The sequence below is a fragment of the Geotrypetes seraphini genome, chromosome 3 (assembly GCF_902459505.1).
Source record: "Geotrypetes seraphini chromosome 3, aGeoSer1.1, whole genome shotgun sequence".
NCBI lineage: Eukaryota > Metazoa > Chordata > Amphibia > Gymnophiona > Dermophiidae > Geotrypetes > Geotrypetes seraphini.
The window spans coordinates 297,822,740-297,845,443 of record NC_047086.1 but is presented as its reverse complement, the minus strand read 5'-3'; the positions used below and the strand labels follow the sequence as shown (position 1 = coordinate 297,845,443).

The 22,704-nt window shown below is 41.3% G+C and overlaps 1 protein-coding gene across 11 annotated transcripts in view; it reads right to left on the bottom strand.

Annotated features, from left to right (window-relative positions):
• The window catches only part of CHRM3 (cholinergic receptor muscarinic 3), a 1,018,971-nt gene that overhangs the window by 74,297 nt on the left and 921,970 nt on the right, over nucleotides 1-22,704 (bottom strand). For 10 of the 11 annotated variants that reach the window (XM_033937301.1, XM_033937305.1, XM_033937299.1 and 7 more), the window contains one exon: nucleotides 1,068-1,383. The gene's annotated coding sequence lies outside the window, so the exon portion shown is untranslated. The remainder of the gene's footprint in view (nucleotides 1-1,067; nucleotides 1,384-22,704) is intronic. The other variant, XM_033937300.1, reaches the window with a different exon arrangement.

Here is a 22,704-nt window from a genome sequence, read left to right as displayed (position 1 = left end):
TTTGTCAAAAATGAAAAATCACACGGCGCTTACTTACACTGCCTCACTCATCGGCGGTCTGCCAGCAACTGTATGCGGGAAAAAAATTCAAGCATGCACATTAGGGTCCCTATATATGTGCACCAAACCACGCCTCCCTAACTTTATTTGTTTACGCAAGAAAAATACGGATACTTTTTGAACAGCTTCGTACATCATTAAGATAGGTTTTATGCTGTGCTTTGCATAAAGTCCAGAGCACAGCATATGCTGTGTTTAATGCTGTGAACTTAAATGTATCAATGGTCCCTTACAGAATACTGCTTAACAGAAAAATACTTCCTATTAGAAGATGGTGTGTACTTTGTCCAGGGATATGCAATGGGCAGAGTCTGGACAAAGCACACAGGAAAATATATAAATTGTATACTGCTATCGTTTAAGAGTATACATGAAAACATCTAAGTGTGGGCATTTACAGCAGCTGTAAGGCAACTTAATGTTCATACATACTTTCCTTTATGGAATAAGCTCAAAACAGAACCCCCCGAGTCTATAGTGGGCACCCTAATACAGAATCACTCTCCATGTGCCTAAAATTGACCCCTGCTGGAAAAAGGGATAGAAGGGTATAGATAGAGGGCTACTGCACAGGTCCTGGACCTGTTGGGCCGCCGTGTGAGCGGACTGCTGGGCACGATGGACCTCGGGTCTGACCCAGTGGAGGCATTGCTTATGTTCTTATAAATGCCTTTCAACATCAAGTTGTTAAAATCACTTCTCAAAACTCTCATTGAATCTTGCAGACCATCCCCATCATAAAACTTAATGTCGTCCCCCCCTTCCCCCTACTGTTTGTACCCTGATTTTGTTGTAAACTACATAGTTCCCTCTTTGGATCACTTGAAGTATATCAAGCATCTCAATATTTAGTCACATTGTGAATAAATAATTTTAAAGAAATAGTCATACATTAGATTATAGTGACTGAAAATTAAAACACACTAGGAGGGGAATAATTTTTTTTTTTTTTACCTGACAGCTCCTATAACTCCAATCAGAAGCAGAGTTAAAATATATAAGCATACCTTTAGCAATGGTCCTGGGAGATGGTCCATGCATCAGGGCTCCATCTGTAACTCTGCAATCGCAGTACCTGTATCTGGCCAGCAGGTGTCACCCTTAAACTTGGTTCCCCAGGGCCTGTATATATTGTCTTTGCCGTAGTTCCAGCCTCAAATATACATGTATTTAAAGGTCCACTGGATTTCATGTCAGACTTACTTGTAGTAAGGCTGGAAGGAGTAAAGTAGAGCATCAAGCAGCTTTATATGCTTAATTGAAGTCTAGAAATCGTGAACAGGCCATGTGTTTTCAGCTGTGTTGATTTCCCAGGCAACCTCTCTGAAAGAAAGGAAGAAATAAAAATCTCTCTAGAGCTCTGAAACAACTATAGCTATAATGCACATTTGAGTTGAGCTAAAAGCTCTGTTATGTTCGGCTCCAAGTAACTTTGCAATTATAACTTCAGTAGATGTGTAAGCAGAGAGAGCCAATAAAATGCCTCTACAAATTATCACCTCTTACACAGAAATCAGCACTCTTCTTACTTTTCAACTGTCATTTGAAATCTCTGTCAGTAGCACTGTCCTCAGCTATCACTCCCCAATCCTTTTCCTTTTTTTATTTTTTTTTTTGCAGATGCATCACAACAGTGTTTCTTGGCACTAAATCTACTTAATTTCAGAATTACCAACAGTAATGTCTCCTACCAGCTGGTAGGAACATTTACTAGGTACTAGGTTTAGAGCAGTCTTCTTAAGGTGTAGATGCCTAACCACATCTGAAATAGACAGAATTATATTTTTAGGTTGTCATATCTTTTGTATAGGGACATTCAAGACTACAGTGGTACCTTGGTTTACGAGTGCACCGGTTTGCGGAGTATTTTGCAAGACGATCAAAACACTCAGCAAACTTTTGTCTCGCAAACCGAGCACTGCCCCGATAAACGAGCTCTGTTTGATATGGTGGCCCAGGGGTGAGTACCTGCCTGTGGGTGCTGCAGTGCTTCTAAAGTGGTGGCTTCCTTCCTTTGGGGTCTCCGTGCGGCTGCCCTCCCGCTTCGGACGGCAGAGGCATCGGCCGAAGCGGGAGGGCAGCCGCACGGGGACCCCGAGGGATGGAAGCCACCACTTTGGAAGCGCTGCAGCACCCATAGGCAGGTACTCACCCCTGGGCCACCATTGCAAACTTTGGTTGTGGAACAAATCTTCTGAGTTTGCATTAAAGTCTATGGGGAACTTTGCTTTGATAAATGAGCGATTTGGATTACGAGCATGATCCTGGAACAGATTATGCTCGTAAATCAAGGTACCACAGTATATTGTTCATTGTTGTTTATTGAAAGCTTCTATACCGTTACTAATGACTGGGGAGTCGATTTGGAGCAGTTTACATGAACTTCTGTAAAGGTGTAACAATACAGAGTTAGCATTATCTGAGATGATTTTCAATACAGACACATTTATACTATAATCAAGCAGCCTTCACAAATACACATAGAAGGACATTTTCAAAACATACATCTAAGTCCAATTTAGAGGTATGGTGCTAGATGTCCAAAGTTGGCAGTAAGAAAATGCCTGTTTTCAAAAGGCAAACCACCATACATCTAGAATTTATTATTTTTTTAAAATCCTCTATCTGGACGTCAAGGCCATTGGGACACCCAGACCATCAGGACTTCTACCTTTATACCACATTTTCGAACAAAATTTCATCCAAGTCCCAAACATCCAGAACAAGACCTTTTGGACATGGGAGGGGCCAGTTCTGTAATGGACTGGCCACTCAGAGTTGGTAACACAGCAGTGGGGCATAAAGGGTGCCAGATAAACATCTCACCAGAACTCCCTTAAGGTTATGGTGGGCCCCATAAAACACTATACTCACCCGTCTACAGCCCCAATAGTCTTTGGAAGCAGGTGGCACCTATAGGGCAATAGGGTAGAGGTTTGGGGACTCACATTTGCTACCATCAATGTAGGGTTTAGAGTGGCTTATGGGCCTGGGTCCTCCTCTCCTTGGCTCACTAGCCCACCCACCAGGCTACTTAAGACACTTGTGTACTAGGCTTCCCCATACCATAAGCTGCTGTTTTAGAGACAGGCATGTACCTTTTTGTTCTCATTTTTGTATGGTGGAAGGGGGGTCAGTGAGCACCGGGGGAGTGTGGAGGTGTCTTTATCTTGATGCAAGTTGTGGTCATTTGGTCAGTTTGTGCACCTTTGTGGCACTTAGTCCCTTCTAAAACAGGTCTAGTTCCAAACATATAAGTTCCATCCAGGATGTCTTGAAAAATATTTGATTATCGCTGCAAGATGTCCAAATCTAACCCGCCCTTGCGACTGCCCAAAGTCCACCCATAACACGCCTCCACCATGCCCATCACATGCTCTGAACGTAGAGAGGCTGGAACACCTTGCTAAACGTACAGAAAAACGATTTTGATTATCGGCACTTGAACGTTCTGGCGCTTAGGTCGCCCAAGTGCTGATTTAGGATGCTTTTTGGACATGTATGTTTTTTGATTATGAGCCCCATACTGTATAACTAGTATCATGCACCATATTCATACTAAATCCTACTGTATCTGGTCCCTTTTCAGGGCTACCACAATATATACAGTACAGATTTAAGGGATCCATTTTCAAATAGTTACTGGCAGCTAGTAAACATATAACTGCCATCTGTGAATCTTCAGCCTCTATGAGGGTAATCCTACTACTTATTCCTATTATATTTATTAAAATTTGATATTACACCAAATCTTGCAAAAGTTCTTAGCAGATTACATTAAAATGACATATATAAAAACTGAAAATAACTCAATAATATAAAGAAAAGACCTATTCTCATCATTCATTTCTAAGATTGCATTCAAATCCATCCCCACAAAAAAATAAAATTAAAATTAAATAGTAGGTCAGTTGCCTGTGAACCTCTTAAATTAATGAGTGTGATCAATCGGAAAGGAGTCGATTCCAAAAGCCTGTTTGTTTGTTTGTTTATCTCCCGCCCTTATCCAGGGCGAATAACACCTTTACATACAAAATAATATATTACATTTAACACAACCATCACTCTAACCAAAGTATACACTGTTGAAAAACTACTGAATGTATGAAGTGCTGTAAATATTATATGTAGTCTCCTTCTCAATCCCTGACAGGATCACAATCTAAGGTGGTTTTGTATCTGAGGCAACGAGGGTTAAGTGACTTGCCCAGTGTCGCAAGGGCTGCAGTGGGATTCAAACCCAAATCCCCAGGATCTCAGTCTACCACACCAAGCATTAGGCTTCTCCTCCACTCTAAACCTATTACAGTATGCCTATATTTGGGCACTTAAAGGACAATTTTATAAAGTTTCTGCAGATATATGATATATAGTAGGTGCTATTCTAAGAAATACACACCAAAATTGTTCAGTGTGTAAGTGCAAGGGGTTATAAACATAGATATATCATATAGAAGACTATGCTACATTCACTTTAGGACACTGATTGACTTGGTGTAACTCTTGGCACCTATCTTTATGGATGTCCCTGCCATATGTTAATCCTCTAACATTCTGGAGGCTGCACCTTCAAAAAGATATAAAAATAATGGCGTTGGTCCAGAGGAACGCTACTAAAATGGTGTGTGGTCTTCATCATAAGGTGTATGGGGACAGACTTAAAGATCTCAATCTATATACTTTGGAGGAAAGGCAGGAGAGGGGAGATAGGAAAGAGGTGTTTAAATATCTACGTAATATAAAGGCGCATGAGTCGAGTCTCTTTCATTTGAAAAGAAACTCTGCAATGAGAGGGCATAGGATGAAGTTAAAAGGTGATAGGCTCCGGAGTAATCTAAGGAAATACTTTTTTTCCCAGGAAGGATGGTAGATGTGTGGGACAGTCTCCTGGAAGAGGTGGTGGAGAAAAAGACTGTGTTTGAATTCAAGAGGACCTGGGATAGGCTCGTTGGATCTCTTAGAGAGAGGAAGAGATAATGGTTACTGTGGATAGGCAGACTAGATGGGCCATTTGGTCTTTATCTGCCATCATGTTTCTATGTTTCCTGCTCCCTTACTACCCAGGTGAGTGGCCCCATTGTGAGAGCAAATAATAATGGTGACATCTCCTTTCAAATTCAAAACTCTCAGTGTAGATTCAATTTATTTGAAGAGAGCTAAGGGGGCTTTGGTATAATGACAGTAGCCAAACCACAGAGCATCCCACCATCCCAGCTTTTTCCATAGATTTAAACATGAAGATTCACAAGACCTGGATCGATCCAAGATGGTGGCAACATGAGCTAAAGGAGAGAACGTCTGGTGAATTCACCAAAAATTTACCTGATTTCTTCTTATGAGAAATGTATTCTTTAGGCAGATATAAGAACATAAGCAATGCCTCCACTGGGTCAGACCCGAGGTCCATCGTGCCCAGCAGTCCGCTCACGCGGCGGACCAACAAGTCCAGGACCTGTGCAGTAGCCCCTATCTATACCCCTCTATCCCTTTTTCCAGCAGGAAATTGTCCAATCCTTTCTTGAACTCCAGATGCCGAAGAGAAGAGGCAGGAGCGTTGCTGGTGCCTCGCAGCTCTCTGGGCCTGCTGCACTTGGCAATATTGATGAACTCCTATGATGTATGCAGGACATGACAGCAGCATCGGTGATTTCCTCGCTGGAGATGTGGCAGAGGCGAGATGCAGGTGGTCTCCTTGGGGCTGGAAACAACGCTGAGTCCCGACGCTAGAGCACCGCCCCTACAGCCTCACACCACTAGCTCTCCGCGGGAGGGGATGCTTCCAGGAGATGGAGAACACTCTCTCCCAGAGGCCAAAGTAATCGAGTCGGAGTGCAAAAGTTCAGGTTCCCAACTCTTTCAAGAGAGCCTGAACATGGAGAGTGGGGATCAGACAACAACGGAAACAAGACCATCCCAGTTGGAGCAGAGACAGGGAGAGGCAGCAGTTGATGAGCAGACTGAACTGAATTTACAATTTTCTTTGCCTCAAAAACCCCATGAAGTCGCTTTAGAATCCCTGTGGAACCTTATCACTAACCTGGGTAAGAGTTTTAATTCTCAGTTTCAACAAATAGAAGGGAAAATTAAGAAGCATGATAATGAAATTGGACATTTAAAACAAAAGTTTGATGTTTCTAAATCCTTAATAAATAAACTACAAGAAGATACAGGAATATCAAAGAAACTACAAGAGACATTGATTAAGGCTAATACGAGTTTAAGAAGGAAACTTGAATCATTGGAAAACTTTTCCAGGAATAATAATTTAAGACTGATTAATTTTCCTAAAGTTGCTAAGATAACCCCTAGAGAAATGCTGAAACAATATCTTTTAGAAATATTGGATATTCCTGAGGCTCCATTACCACCTTTTACACAAGTTAATTACCTTCCGAGTAAGATATGGGACAATCAACATGTAATAAATCAAGAACCTATGAACATATCAGCTTTATTGGAAACATCAGCTACTTTATTGTTGACGGTAGCACTTACTCCCGATAAGAGTTGGCTTCTGAGAATGTTTTATAAACACAGGCAAAAAGAATTCCTAGGTTACAAGATACAAATGTTTCCAGATTTAGCAAGGGATACTCAAAAGCGTAGAAGAGAATTTCTGTTGTTAAAACCTGGTGTTTTGGCTTTAGGGGCTACCTTTTTTCTTAGACACCCCTGTAAGTGTGTAATTCATTATAAAACTCAGAAGTTTGTTTTCTTTGAACCTCTCCAATTGACGACATTCCTGTCTCTATCCCGCTTGGAGAAGGAGAGTACTTAATGGAATATAAATGTCCTTACTCTTTGATAGCTAAATAATTTCTTTAAGGGAATTTTTCTTTCTTATTAAAAACTCGCTTTTGAATCACATTTTGGATCTATTTGAGAACTTGAGAAGATTTATGTTAAATATTGCTTATTTTGGTTTCGGTGTGATATAATTCAATACTACTTGTCAGGAATCCTCTTTCTGTACAAGTTTATCTTGATTGTATAAATTGAAAACTTATAAATGAATAAAAGAAAAAAAAAAAAAAGATTCACAAGACTTTGTCAAAGGACTTCTTGACATTGATGGGATTAGCTAGGAAATCTGCATGTATTTAGCTTGCCAAATAAGATGTAAGGCCCTCCCAATATTATCAAATGTTTCAGGGCCAGTTATAAAGCTTGTCTGATATTATTTTATGAGCTTAGGCATCATGTTTTGCAATCTGCCAAAACCTTTGCAAATATCTTATAGTCTGTATTTGGCAATTAAATTGGCCAATAGGACCCATTGCATGAGAAGAGCCTTAGGGAGGAGGACATGAAATATACTGTTCTGGTACAGATTAGTTTGCCCTATGAAGGGGATATTTGTCAGGCATTTTTGATTAGAGAACAAAGGTTTATTCATTCATGGCAAACTCTTCAACCCCTGGGATTAAATACTGAAATTGAATGGTTTCAGATTTAGGGGTTTGCACAACAAGGAAACTCTGTAGAACAGTCTGACAGGGGTGTGTTTCCTGCCAAATACTACACAATTGGGGCTCACCAATACATAGTGTATTCAGTAAGATGTCATATGCAAGGGTTTGAAACTTAAGTTTTTTTTGTTTAGGAGTGGTAACAGTTTGACTCTTTCCTGGATCAGTCTAAGCAACGTTGGAGGGGTTAATTAATAGACACAATATGTTTTTAGTTCAGTAGCATTACAGGCTTCTGGGCTCTTCTGCTGATTGGGTAGTCTGTGGTGTGATTTGTGTTTCAAGCCTCGTTGTGAAGCTGAGGCTTGACACTGTTCAGTTTAGTTTAACGTGACCATTTATTTTTTTCAGAAAAAGGGGACATCTATTAATTGTCAGTCCTGCCTCTCAGCGTCTCTTCTTTTGGATGCACTTTTTTCTGAAAAGACCTTTTCTGCCTGTCATCCGCGCCTCTCTCCTGCTGCAGATTAAAATCACTTATTTGAACATCAAAGGCTTTGTTAATCCCATCAAGAGGAAGAAAATACTCTTATTCCTCAAACATCTGAACTCAGACATTTGTTTCCTGCAAGAAACACATCTCAATTCCTTGGAAGCTCAAAAGCTTATGGGCAAATTTTTTGATCAATGCTATACTTCCCCAGCTTTCAAGGAAAAGAATGGGGTTATTACTCTGATTCGTAAGTCCTTTCCATTTAAGATGCTTTCCCATGTCTGCGACTCTGAAGGTCGCTGGACCAGACTAGAGAGTTTAGTGGATGGCTCTCCACTTACCCTTATTAATATCTATGTCCCAAATGCAGACAACCCTCACTTTTTTCAAGCTCTAAACCAGGGGTCCCCAAAGTCCCTCCTTGAGGGCCGAATCCAGCTGGGTTTTCAGGATTTCCCCAATGAATATGCATGAGATCTATGTGCATGCACTGCTTTCAATGCATATTCATTGGGGAAATCCTGAAAACCCGACTGGATTCGGCCCTCAAGGAGGGACTTTGGGGACCCCTGCTCTAAACTGTGCCTCTTTTTCTGCTCTAATCTCTCACATGCTTTGGGAAGATGATTTCAACTTTCCTCTAGACCACAGGTGTCAAAGTCGCTCTAGACCCACTTCTGGATAGATCATCACAAGTCAGAACATCTAAACTTCAAGTTCGAGCCTCACTGAAGTCCCTCATTGATATCAATGGTTGGTCTGACATTTGGAGGCTGTTCAACCCTACCACTAAGGATTACACATTTTACTCCAATACTCACCAATCCTATTCTAGATTGGACTACTTTTTTGCTTCAAAAGATCTTGTTCCTATGATTACTTCAGCTCAAATCCATGGGATCTCTATTTCAGATCATGCTGCTGTTCAGTGTACCATATCCTGGTCTGCAGAGAAGAAGAATTTCTGCTCCTGGTGTCTCAACACTTCCTTACTACGAGATGAACAATTAATTTCTTATATTCAACAACAGAGCAAATATTTATTTGACTCAAATGAAGACCCTGAGATCTCTTACATTTCCATCTGGGAAGCATATAAAGCAGTGGTTCCCAAACCTGTCCTGGAGGACCCCCAGGCCAGTCGGGTTTTCAAGATAGCCCTAATGAATATGCATGACAGAGATTTGCATATAATGGAGATGCCAGGAATGCAGATCTGCTCCATGCATATTCATTAGGGCTATTTTGAAAACCTGACTGGCCTGGGGGTCCTCCAGGACAGGTTTGGGAACCACTGATATAAAGCATTTCTTCGAGGTGTAATAATAAACTTTTCTGCGCATAAGTGTAAGACCCTGGAATCCACTCTATCTCAGATGGAAAAAAACTATTCATGACTTAGAATCTACACTTTATACCATCTCAGACTCTGATGTTAGACAGAAACTTTAAAAGTTAAAATTTGAATATAATACATCATTATCTGACATTTCCCTAGCCTTCTCATTTCGTCAGAGCGCTCTTTACTTTACAGATGCTAACAAATCTGGGAAATTACTTGCATCTTATTTAAAAGGTCGTTGAGTGAAACACCGAATTGCCTCGATAAAAACAAAGTCTGGCAAGCTCCTTACATCTACACCTCAAATATTGCAAGCTTTCCATGACTTTTATCAATCCTTATATTCCTTGGAAAGTGCTCTTTCTTCAAATGCAACTTACAGTTTCCTCTCGAGTCTTTACTTGCCTAAGGTTGCTGATGCCCAACTTCATGACCTTCAAGCTCCCATCCCGTGCCTCTGAGATCCTGGCAGCTATAAAATCATTGCCTTCAGCGAAATCCCCTGGCCCTAATGGACTTCCAGCTGAGCTGTTTAAATCTCTATCTACTTTACTAGTTGATAAACTTAAATATTATTACCATGCAATTATGTCTAATCCTGTCTCTCTGGGCAGATTTTCAAAAGCAACATTTGTTATTATACCTAAACATGATAGGGATGATCAATTGGTACAGAACTATAGACCAATTTCATTGCTTAATCTTGATTATAAAATATATACTAAACTTTTGAGTTCTTGTTTAGAAAAGGTTATACAACCCCTCATACAGTTCAAGTTGATTTTCTTGGTGGTAGATATGGTGCTGATAATAGTAGATTATTCTGTAATATCATTCACTTGGCCTGATCGAGGGCCTTTCCTGTCATGTCCGTGCCTTTGGATGCATAGAAGGCCTTCGATCGGGTTGAATGTCCATACCTGTTTACTGTTATGGAACAATTTGGTTTCCCATCTGAATTTATCCATATGCTTCACCTCTTATATACTACTCCCTCAGCGAGAATACTGGCCAATGGGGAACTTTCTGGATCTTTCACCCTTCAGAGGGGCACACGGCAAGGTTGCCCTATTCCTTACTTTTCAATCTGGCCCTTGAACCTCTGCTAATCGCCATAAGGCTTAATGATAGTATTCATGGTTTCACATATGGTGAAGAGGAATACAAGTTATCCTCATCTCATATGCAGACGACATACTCATTTACTTAACTGATCCCGAAGACTCCTTGAAAGATCTGATAGCCCTTATTGATAGCTTTTATATCATTTCGGGCTATAAAATCAATTGGGATAAAATGGAATGTATGTCACTGAACGATTATTGTGTCCCCTTCTACCTTCCCAATTTCTCTCACACATGGGTGCCTTCGTCCATCAAGTATCTAGGAATTCATTTCAGTAAGGATTTATATACCTCAGCCAAGATAAATATGGACCTTATTCTAGCTATACTTAAGAAATCCATTCTGCCTTGGTCGCCATTACACCTCTCTTGGTGGGGGAGACTTGAGTTCCATAAGATGGTTCAAATTCCCAAAGTTTTATAACTGCTGAATATGTTTCCATTACTGTTTCCATTGCCATTTTACAAATTATTGGAAGGGCTTCTTGCTAAATTCCTACGGAATGCGAAATCACCTAGAATCTCCCTACTGAAATTGAAAAATCCCAAGCTCTTAGGTAGGGTGGATTTCCCTGATCTCCTTCTGTATCATAAGTCATTTATTAATAGTCAAGGTTTTGAATGGCTATTACCTTTTCATGTTTCTGCTTTACCTCGCTGGCTCTCTTTTGAAAAACAGTATATGTACCCTCTCTCCATGGCTAAGTTACTTCGAATGTCCCTTCCTCAAATTGGGAAAGCTAACCCTATCATAAAATGTACTTGCGAGTCTCTTAAATTCTTGGACTCTACATTGAAAACCCCTGTTTCTAAATCCTTCCATGTCTCTCTATAGAACAATCCCGCTATATAAACAGACAAAAAAATGGTTTTGTGTACCTCCTGGCAGCTGTTAAATATTTGGGATATAAGCACTTTTATAGATTCTGCCACAGGTGACTGGATTCCTTTCTCTCAGGCTCAGACCTCTTATGCCTTGGCTGACACACAATTTTTCCTTGGTTACAATTAAGGTCCTTTCTTCATAAGAGTTTGATTTCCTTCTCTTCATTACAAAACAAAGCCTCTATCCTTGACCTCTCGCTGAAACTCCACGCAGCAGGACACGTGGAGGGGCATAAAAAAAACAAAAACGTCTAAGTCCCTTTTTGGCCCTTAAACTTTGAAAATAGAAGCAGGGAAAATGTTCATAATCAAAAAAAGCGTCCTTTTCTTGATAATGGCCTGCCTCTACATTCAGCTGTTTAAACACCCAGACCACCACTATGTCTACACTTATACCCCATAATGAACCAAAAAAACGCCTAAGCCCCAAACATCCAACACAAGGGCTTTAGGTGAAAGAGGAGCCAGTCCTTTGCCTAAAAGCTGGATTCTGTAACCGATGTCTGTCAAAAACAACACTGGTTACAGAATCCCCCCACCTTAAAACGATCCGGGCAGGAGGGAGCCTAAGCCCTCCTGGCCCGCGGCACCCCAAACCCCCGACTATGTTCAGGGCAAGAGGGAGCCCAAGCCCTCTTGCTCCGACGGCATCCCGAACTCTCGACAGCATCGGGGCAAGAGGGAGCCCAATCATTCTTGCCTTGACTCCCCGACAGCATCGGGGCAAAAGGGAGCCCAAGCCCTCTTGCCCCACGGCACCCGCAGCACCACCTGATTACGATCATGCCAGGAGGGAGCCCAAGCCCTCCTGGCCTCTCGCCCCCATCCCCTACACGATCGGGCAGGAGGGAGCCCAACCCTTCCTGCCCAGGCGGAACCCCTACCCCCGCACTCCCCACATTATGAGCAGGAGGGATCCCAGGCCCTCCTGCCCTTGACACAACCCCCCCAATGACCGTCCCCCCAAAAAACCCCAATCGCCCCCCCCCACAGACCCATGACCCCCGCCGACCCCACGACCCCCCCACCCCCCATACCTGTAAAATGTTGGCCAGACAGACGGGTGCCAAACCCGCCCGTCCGGCAGGCCAGCCGGCTGCAGAATGGGCTGGATTGGCCCAGGCATTGAAACCCCACCCACAGGTGGGGCCTAAGGTGCCTGGGCCAACCAGAATAGGCCCAGGAGTCTTAGACCCCCTCCTGTGGGCGGGCCCACACGGGCCCAACCCATCATCTGGGATCCTCCCAAGCAGCTGAAAATGCCGACGAGCTGGTGGAGTAATTTGAGAGGAGCGCTGCTGTCTGGGTGTCTGTTTGTGGACCTTTTCCCTGCTTGTTACAATAAAAGGGAAACACAAAGGTGGGGGAGCTAGAGTCCTGTCTGGTAGGAATTGCTTTGATGTTATTAACAATCAAAGTCATCCTTAAACATATGTTTGATTTAATTTTAGAGAGAGAGGAATCTTCACAGAGATGGGATGGAGTAACTCAAGTGAGGCTGTTCAAAAAGTATCAGACCTTAATTTTTCTTGCGTAAACAAATAAAGCTAGGGAGGCGTGGTTTGGTGCACATATGTAGGCGAACCTAATGTGCAAGCTTGAATTTTTTCCACATACAGAAGCTGTCAGTTGCCGGCAGACCACCGATGAGTAAGTAATGTCCCTAATGTTTGTTCAGGTATCAGCAACAGATGTTGCCCTCTATTTTCTTCTAATATTATACATTGCCTAGCATTGAAAGAGAGATCAGTTTAAAAATTTTAAAACAAATAAATAAAATAGATTATACCTCTGGTCATCAAATAACTAAAAGGAGTTACACCGTCATAAAATATAAAGAACCATAACCGTTATGGAAATAACATCTTTACAAGGACTTTCTATGATTTTGACTATGTGAAGTTCTTGTTTTTAATATTGCAATAAATATAAATTTCAAAATCTAACATATTTAAACCACTACATTAAAAATTAAGGCCCCCTTTAATCAAGCCATGTTAGGGTTTTATGTTGTTTGTTTGTTTTAGCTGGCTGCTGTGGTAAAAGCTTTTATTGCAGCAGCCAGCATTAAAAAACCCTACCATGGCTTGATAAAAAAGGGGCTTAAATAAACCAAAATTGGAAAATAATGTGGTTCTTTATACTGGACTAACAATACATTTTGATTAACTTTAGAAGGCCAAAACATCCTTTAGGTCAAGATAGTATGCCATAACAGCAGTATACTGTCGCAATTTGAAGAAAGTTTTGGCCTCTGATAGCTGGAATACTAGACAGAAAGGGCCTGATTTGATATTGGGGGAGTGGCCAAGATGGCGGCACGTTCCTGGTGAGCTCTGTATCTCTCTTGTGCTGAGTTGCGATTTTCTGGTTATTTTTGCTGCAAATTTTGGTACGGTGCCATATACTAAAAGGAAGGGAATTGTGCAGGTCATACTTTCTCGCCGCTGTAGCATGGCATTGAGAAATATCTCATTGGGAATCCAGCAACTTTAACCGGTGGTGAGAGACATGCTAAAGCATGGGTGGTAGGAGTTGCTGAGCTTTCAGGGTTAGATGTCATGCTTTCTACCCCGGAATTGACTCAACCGCCATGTCCTGCATCAGAGGTAGGTTCGTTGACGGAGCAAGCTGGGTTGGTTGCAATGCGATCACCAGAAACTCTGAGTGAGGTGGCTCCCCACTGGAAGCCCCCTCTATAAATATGTTCTCTCCCCACGGGGAGTGAGGGTGGCTCCCGGCTATACATAACAGTTCTGAAACCTGATATGTACCCTTGTTGACCAAGTTCCCTGTTCCTAAACTATATGTATGTCCCATGTGCTGCACATAGACTCCCCTCAGTATATGATACTATGAAGTCTACAATTTTATACATAGGACCCCTCTGAGTATGTTGTATCGCTATCCTGCACTACTTCTATATGCTATAGACATGTTCCTTTAGTTTTTAAACCATTGTGTACCCTATATTATCTAAGTTCCCTCTTCTTAAACTATGTATGTCCCTTGTGTTAAAGGTAGGTTCCCCTCTGTATATGATACTATGTAGCCTACAGTATTGTACTTAGATCCCCTCTGGTTATTGCAACTGTATATGTTCCACTGTAATCTGCCCTGAGCTTTCTGGAAGGATAGTATATAAATCTCAATAAAATAAACTATACCCAGTGGTTGATTGACAACCATGCCTATCAGTGCCTAGAACTTAGGCCCAAAGAACAAAAAGAACTCCCAAGCCCCGAGACGAAAACTGTGATCAGGGGTAGAGACCGCCCACAAGGAGAATGGAGGAACTGAAATGTTCCACTCAAAATAACCTAAGAAAATATAACTTAGAATTGTGTAGAGAGCCCTTAGTCACACAGCCACCTCCGAACGGAGGCAACGGCTGTCACTGGCTTACACCAAAAGGTGTCAACTGTGAAACATCCTTGGGCTCTCAGTGAGTTTAGTGCAAAATAACACAAAAAGTGCTTAAAGTGCTTACTTAATCTTCACTCGTAGTGAGAAGTCTCTACCCCTGATCCAGGGGGGCAGGCAGAAAACAAGAGCATCGCAGCCGGATTAATACCCAATCTATGACTTCCCTGATGGTGCCTCATTGCTTACAATTTAACCACACGTTTCAAGATTTAAAATGGACTGTTATCGAGCAGATCTTCCTCGACTACCAAGGGGACAAATTAGCGTCGTTACAAAGAAGGGAACAATTTTGGATTTACGAGCTCCAAACACTTACCCCTGCAGGACATAACGATTACATAGAGTGGCATCATACATTTTGAGTCTGTTTCGGTTTTTTACAAACTTCTTTTGTTAATCAATCAATACAATTATTTTCTTTTTGTTTTTGTTTTTATTGAGTTAAGGATTTGTCTGGTCGTACGATACCAATTTGCATTGGTGTTGCACCTGGGTAATATCATGTGACCATTTACCTGGGCCACGCCTCTTAGTCTGCTGGGTTAAATCGGAGGCGTCTGTTCTGGTCAAGCGCCATTTTCTTCTATTGCTTTCACGCAGCAGCCGTAAGATTGACCGGCTCCTGCTTAGCGTCAGCTGTTCCTGAGGAAGGGGGAGTACTCCCCCGAAACGGAGTCCCGTAGGACGTGTGGTGATACGCTGATCGCCTTTTTTGAAGAAGCTAAGTATCTTCTTTTGAACTTGCTGGTCGAATTTGGACACTTGTTTTCTGCCTGCCCCCCTGGATCAGGGGTAGAGACTTCTCACTACGAGTGAAGATTAAGTAAGCACTTTAAGCACTTTTTGTGTTATTTTGCACTAAACTCACTGAGAGCCCAAGGATGTTTCACAGTTGACACCTTTTGGTGTAAGCCAGTGACAGCCGTTGCCTCCGTTCGGAGGTGGCTGTGTGACTGAGGGCTCTCTACACAATTCTAAGTTATATTTTCTTAGGTTATTTTGAGTGGAACATTTCAGTTCCTCCATTCTCCTTGTGGGCGGTCTCTACCCCTGATCACAGTTTTCGTCTCGGGGCTTGGGAGTTCTTTTTGTTCTTTGAGTGTTGCAGCTCTCATCTTTCCGGGTTTTTCTAGCTTCAGTAGAACTTAGGCCCAACATGTGTATTTATTCCAATTAAAGGTATCACTGTTTTTATTTTTTAATTAAACTTTATAGTAGACTAATACTGCAACCTTTTACTAAACCGGAATAACAAATGACTGGGGGGGGGGAGGTTCCAACTGACCAACAGGCTATTTTGTGACATGGGTAGGGTTGGGGTTTGGCAACGGACCATCAGGCTATTTTGTGATGGGTGGGTTTAGGGGGGGGGGCACAGGACCACTAGGCCAGGAATTTTTAAGTTTTGGGGGGAAGGGGGATTGGGCTGATGCTCCAGGGGGTCCATTAGACCATCAGGCTTTTTTTATATTTGGTGGTTGGGGGGGGTGGAACTCATCTGGGGCATGGATGAAGAGAGAAAGAGTACCGCTAGACACCTCTTCTCTTAACCAACCTTTCTAACATTGCCCCAGACCTGGCAGAACATTTCTCACACTAAACACACTTGGGGAACTGTTTTGAGCATTGCTTTGGGGCAACTAATGACTTCCTTTAAATGAATTTAAAAGTGTTTAAGTGTCATCTGCGCTAATGGTAGCAGTGCCTGTGCTGAAACCATTAGATCATTTAGCGCACAGTAACATGCACGCTAGCACTGCTTTAGTGCTGGTGTCAGTTTTGGGGGAAGACATATAAGTTAAAAATCCCTTAGGAATGGTATATGAAGACCCAAGAGTTGCCAGTTCGGATGAAACTGAAAGCCTGAAACTGCTGAGTCAGAAAATTAAAAATTGACATAATTCATCTTGATATCAAATAGCCTCCTAACAGAACAAGCTCAAAGACAGAGGAATATTTATATATTGCTCTAAGATAAATATCACTCAAGCTATATTCAATTTGGATATGTACACATATTTATATTATTTATTGATGACTTGTCTTAAATTAGTTGTCATCGATTCCTGTGCTGCTCTTTCTTTCTTGCAGCACAGTCTGCCTGGAATGATCTTCCTGTGTTGGCACACCTTGTTCTGTCTCTGGCCGTGTTCAAGTTCCACTTAAAGACTCACCTCTTTGAGACATTTTAAATAGAAAAATCCTGATTCTTCCTGTGCTTTCTTTATCCCCTCACGTTACCTGTTTTACTGTAAAACCTATGGGATTACAGCAAATCCTTTGTCTGTCTGCAGGTCTCAACTAGATTGCAATCTCCACGTGGAAGGAACAGTTTCTTTTTTTGTATCTATACAAGGCTAGTTGTGCCTAGCAGTGTTATACCAATGTTTAGAGGCTGCAGTAACTGTAGCAGCTGTGTATTATGTCCAGTCTCCAGATTTAGATATATGAGATTTTGTGTATTTTGCATGGTCCTGGGAACAGCAAAATTCAATGCCATTTCTTCAGGTTAAACAGCAAGAATTCATTTTAAAATATTGTGTCTTGCTTACGCTGACGGCATTCAATCAACGCACACACTTGACCCAGAAAATCGCAATGACATACAAGAAATAAACATGAAATTAGATCAAATCCGAAATTGGTTAAATGAGAACTTGCTATCCTTAAACATAGACAAAACAAAGGCCATGCTATTTGTTCCTAGGAAGGGAATTTCATTCTCATGTCCCATCTTGATTAAAACGATTCCGGTACAGATCGTTCCCTCACTGAAACTTTTAGGAGTAACCCTCGATCTCGATTTATCATATCATGAACATATAAGTACAGTGATCAGCAAATGTTTTTTCAGATTAAAGCTTATTCGCTCTTTATCAAAAATTTTAGATTCAGCATCATTAAACATTCTAATACATTCTTTGGTAATCTCTTGCCTTGACTATTGCAACTCGTTGTATAAGGGCATAACCCAAAAAGAAGTGAAAAGATTACAAATTATTCAGAATACTGTGATCAAAATATTAACCAATTCCAACAAATAAGACATTGTAACACCTCTGTTAATAACATCACACTAGTTACCCATTGGTCATAGGATAACTTATAAAATTCTTCTGCTAACCTTCAAAACGCAAGCCTCTAACAGTCCAGAATTCATAAATAAGTACCTTATTCCCTACGCTCCTCTAACATCACTAAGATCCTCATCACAGTACCTACTAGCTGTACCATTGCTAAATTATATTAACACAATATGTATTTCCATTTTTTTGCTAACAGCTCCCACATTGTGGAATGCTGCTCCAATTAATCTAAGAGAAGAAACATCATTGAATCAATTTAAATCCACACTAAAAGCATTTTTATTCAAAGATGCTTACATTTAAACGTCCTTTTTAGGATGAGAATGAGAATATTTTTCAGACGGCTTTTTTAAAAAATTATTTTATAATTTTTATTTTTATTCTTATTTTTTTTCCCATATAATATCCTACCTATTGTTCTTGCCTTAATTGTTTCTTTTTTATTCAATATTGTAGTTCTCCCCATCTACCCTCTTGTTCCCAGTAAGTTATTTTGTTGTTAATAAATGATATGATTTCTGTCTGGTAACATGCTAATTTTAAATGTAACCCACCTTGAAACTATGTACAGGCGATATATCAAATTTTAAATAAACTTTGAAAATAATATATGGTCTTGCTCCAATATACATGCTAGGTCTGGCTAAAACAATACACTCTAATTACAGAACTCAAAATGAAATTAACATATCCATTGTGTAAATGTGTAAAGTTAAAGAAAGTTTTTTCAGCTACTTTCACAAAGCTCCCAAATTATGGAATGTAACAAACTATCCCCCCCCCCTCTTTTACTAAACCACGATAGCGGTTATTAGCCCAGGGAACCGTGGTTTAGTAAAAGGAGAGGAAAGCTCTTGTTCTGCTATAGAGACTATGCTGTTTAAGAAACACAAACATACCCCTCCTCCCCCTTTTAGAGGTTTCAACTGCAACCCAAAGTGCCAAATGTTCCGATGCTGCTCTGATGCTCATAGAATTCCTATGAGTGTCAGAGCAGCGTCAGAGCATTTAGCACCCTGGGCTTTGGTAGAAACCTCTACCGTGGCTTAGTAAAAGAGGGCCATATTATTTGTGAAGCCATGTTAGCATTTTTTATTGACAGCCATAGTGGTAAAAGCTTCGACGCTCATAGATAAAAAAATGCTAATGTGGCTTCATAAAAAGGGGTGTGTGGTAAATTTTCAATTTAAACGTGGGAAACAGAGTTAAGAGCACAGACAAAAGGACTGAGGAAAGATGAGTAGAAAAATAAAATCATCAGACATCAGAATTTACATCTGCTATCTATATTTTGCACTGCTCTGGAAGAAATGCATTTTTTTTTCTATTTCTCTAATTCTGTATTGCATGTCGAGTCTGGCATCTTAGGATTTTATTTGTATATGCTAGGACCTGTGTATATGTGGTCCTGTTTTTGCATAGGGTTTATCTGTATTCTGCACGTGTGACGAAGGCCAGGTGTTCTGGTAGGAATGAATGTTGTGAAGCGTTATTGGTGTCATGGCCCCAAATAGGAAGATATTTATTAGCTTTCCATCAGCTCTTTTGGACCCAAATGGGTCCAAATTAGTGAAGACCACTAACATGTCTTGTAAAAGATGTGTAAATGTAGAACTTTAGCACATCATTTACAGTATACTATGAGTTGGACACCTAAGTGTGGGACCCAACCATGCTCTGCCATGCTTCACCCATGGGTATGCCCAACTTGCAGTTGCATATTATGTGGGTTAACAATTCTTTGATTCCACATATGGGCACCCAAATTGCACATGACCCTGAGATGCGTACACAACATAATGGGTTAACAAGCCATTAGAAGCAACAATTGGATGCAAACAACAGATTATTGCTTTTAATTGGCACCAATAATATTGGCATTCACAATTACCTACATGTGATTCCATAACCAATGGTGTCCAAATCCCATATGGCCTGGTTCTATAAATGAAGCCTAACTTTTAGGCACCATTCAGCGCAGTTGTCCATCATTTGCTAAGCGCCATTTATAGAATTGCACCTAGTGGCGCCTAAGCGGTCTTAGTCACTAGTAGGCATTGAGGTTTTTATTCTATAAATGGCGCCTTAAGTTAGGCGCCTAACGTAATTAGTAAAAGCCATTTAAAAAGGTTTTTAAAATATTTTTTTTAAACATGTAGATGCCTACTGGCACCTAGAAATATGGCGCCTTCATTGCATCTATGGAGGCAACTTAGAATGCCTAAGGCCGAAGCAGGTATGGTTAATGCCAGAAATGACTTTAGGGGTTCTAAGGCACCTCTGTAGACGCGATTCTTGTCAAAAGTAGATGCTGGAAATGTAGGCCTTTAAAACCCTGGCCTATATTTCCAGCGCCTACCTTTGACGAAAGTCGTAATCCTGTAAACGGCACCATTGTGTAGTTGACATAATGGTGCTGTATACAGAATCCTTAGGCACATTGCCATTTAGGCACTTCTATGCTGGTATTCTATTATGGAAAATAGTGCTTACTTTCCTTTAGAAAAATAAACTCTACATGGGTGCCTTCTTAATGTTTAAATATAGATGCCCATTTACAGAATCACTCTAATATCGCAGAGGCATTCCTTAGGGTAGGGCTAGATGGGGGAAGAGCTAGGATGTTTTATTTTGGATTCTCAAAACTATGCTCATGGTTTTAGAGTAGAAAAGAAGCTCTGATTCAGATCCCACTGCCATTCACTGTGATCTTGGGCAAGTCTTTTAATCCTCCACTTTCTTTACAATCTAAGACTGTTCCTGGTGAGGAACCAGCAGAATGACATATCAGGAATATCTAATCTAATCTAATCTAATACTTAGCTTTATATACCGAGTCTTCATTCTAGGAAAGCTCAACTCGGTTTACAATTGTTGACTTAGACAGATAAGAACCATAAGAAGAAAGAATAAGAAAAAAATATATATAATAATAATTAATTTCCAAAGTGCTTAGTGAATAAAAAAGTTTTCAAAAGCTTATAGAAGGATGGGAGAGAACCAGAACTTCTTAAAAGAAGCGGGAGATTATTCCAAAGTTGGGAAAACTTGAAAATCAAAGATTGACCAAAAATCTTAACGCCTTTAATCCCTTTTCTGAAAGGAAGACATAGTTTAAGTTGTTGGTCACCTCTTGGAAAAGAGAATCGATAAAAATTCCAGGATAAAGGAACCAGAGGAGTGAAGATACCATAAAGAATTCTAAAAATGACACAAGCACATTTAAATGGATTCATGCATTAGATAAGAATCCTCAGGTACAGGCTTAGATTGTGAAGAGAATGACAAGGGGACAAATTTCCCCATCCTCCCAGGATCTCTCTATTTCTGTCCCATCCCCGCGAGCTCTGTCCCTGTCCCTGCCCCATTCCTGCAAGATCTGTCCTTATGTGCACAAGTCTTGAACATTTTAAAATCATAAGTGTTCAAGGCCTGTGTAGCTAAGGGAGGGGATTGGGACTTGTACAGTATACTGCCTTTTTTGTAGTTTTACAACCACATTCAAAGTGGTTCTCGTACAGGTACCTCAAGCATTTTCCCTACCTGTCCCAATGGGCTCACAATTTATCTAATGTACCTGGGGCAGTGGAGGATTAAGTAACTTGCCCAGGGTTACAAGGAGAAGAACGAGTTTTGAACCCACAACCTCAGGGGGCTGAGGCTATAGCTCTAACCACTACACCACATTCTCCTCCTAAGCAGAGCTTGCAGGGATGGGATGGGGATATTGAGATCCCATGGGGACAGTGACAAATTTGTCCCTGTGTCACTCTCTATGTGACTCTTCTGAGGATAGGAAATATCTACTATAACTGAATGTAACTTACCATATTTTTTTTCTCCATAAGACACACTTTTTCTCCCCCCCCAAAAGTAGGTGGAAATAAAAGTGCATCTTATGGAGCGAATATACCCCCTCCTTCCCCCCCGGTACCTTTGCATTCTGGTGGTCCAGCGGTGTATCGGTAGGAGCGATCTTTCCATGCGTCTGCCCCTCCCTCGCTGGATGGCTGCCTTCTCATTATGTCTGGGCTAGGGGTGCACAAGGCAGGAGCGAGCTTTTCGCACTCCAGCCTGGCCCCACACCACTTCCTGAATGGCTGCCATCAGTTCTCGTGGGCCCAGGCTGGAGTTTGCCTAGGGGTTGGGACTGCCTACCACTTAGACCTACCCTGTAGCCTGTCCTGGCCTACCACTAGGCCACCAAAGGGGGTACAGGGCAGGGCGGGGGGACAGGGTGCAGAGCCTGACAGGGAAGGGGGCTGGGTGCAGAGTCTGGCAGGGAGGGGAAGGGACAGGGTGCATAGCCTAGCAAGGAGTGTGCGATTGGGTGCAGAGCCTGTCAGTGAGTGAGGGGGGATGGGTGCAGAGCCTGGTATATATCAGTACACAATTTGGTTCAGAAATTTTTATCTTGTTTTCCTCCTCTAAATCTAAGGTACGTCTTATCATGTGAAAAATATGGTAACTTGCCTTGAACTACAGCTGAAAAAAGTGTGAGCTAATCCCACTCCCCCCACCAACACCAAGAAAGAAAGTTTTGTTCAGAACAGGTCCACATCTTTCTGGTTACCTTTTCCAAAGGCAACAATCAAAATAGGTTGCACAGTTTTGATTTAATTACTACTGAAGAATTCATACGTATAAACTACACTTGAGGTTTCTACTAGAGTGGGAATGTATTTACTTTAAAATTTCTTTCCTGCCTAATACATAGGTGGATTACAACTATGACTACATTATTTGCCAGCAAAATGTGAAATGTGTAACAACATAGAATATTTTGCCCAATCTCACCTACCGCGATCCCTCAAACAATCCCCGAATGTTCCCCGGCAGGAGAGATACACAATCTCTCTTGCAACGATCCCCTGAACCC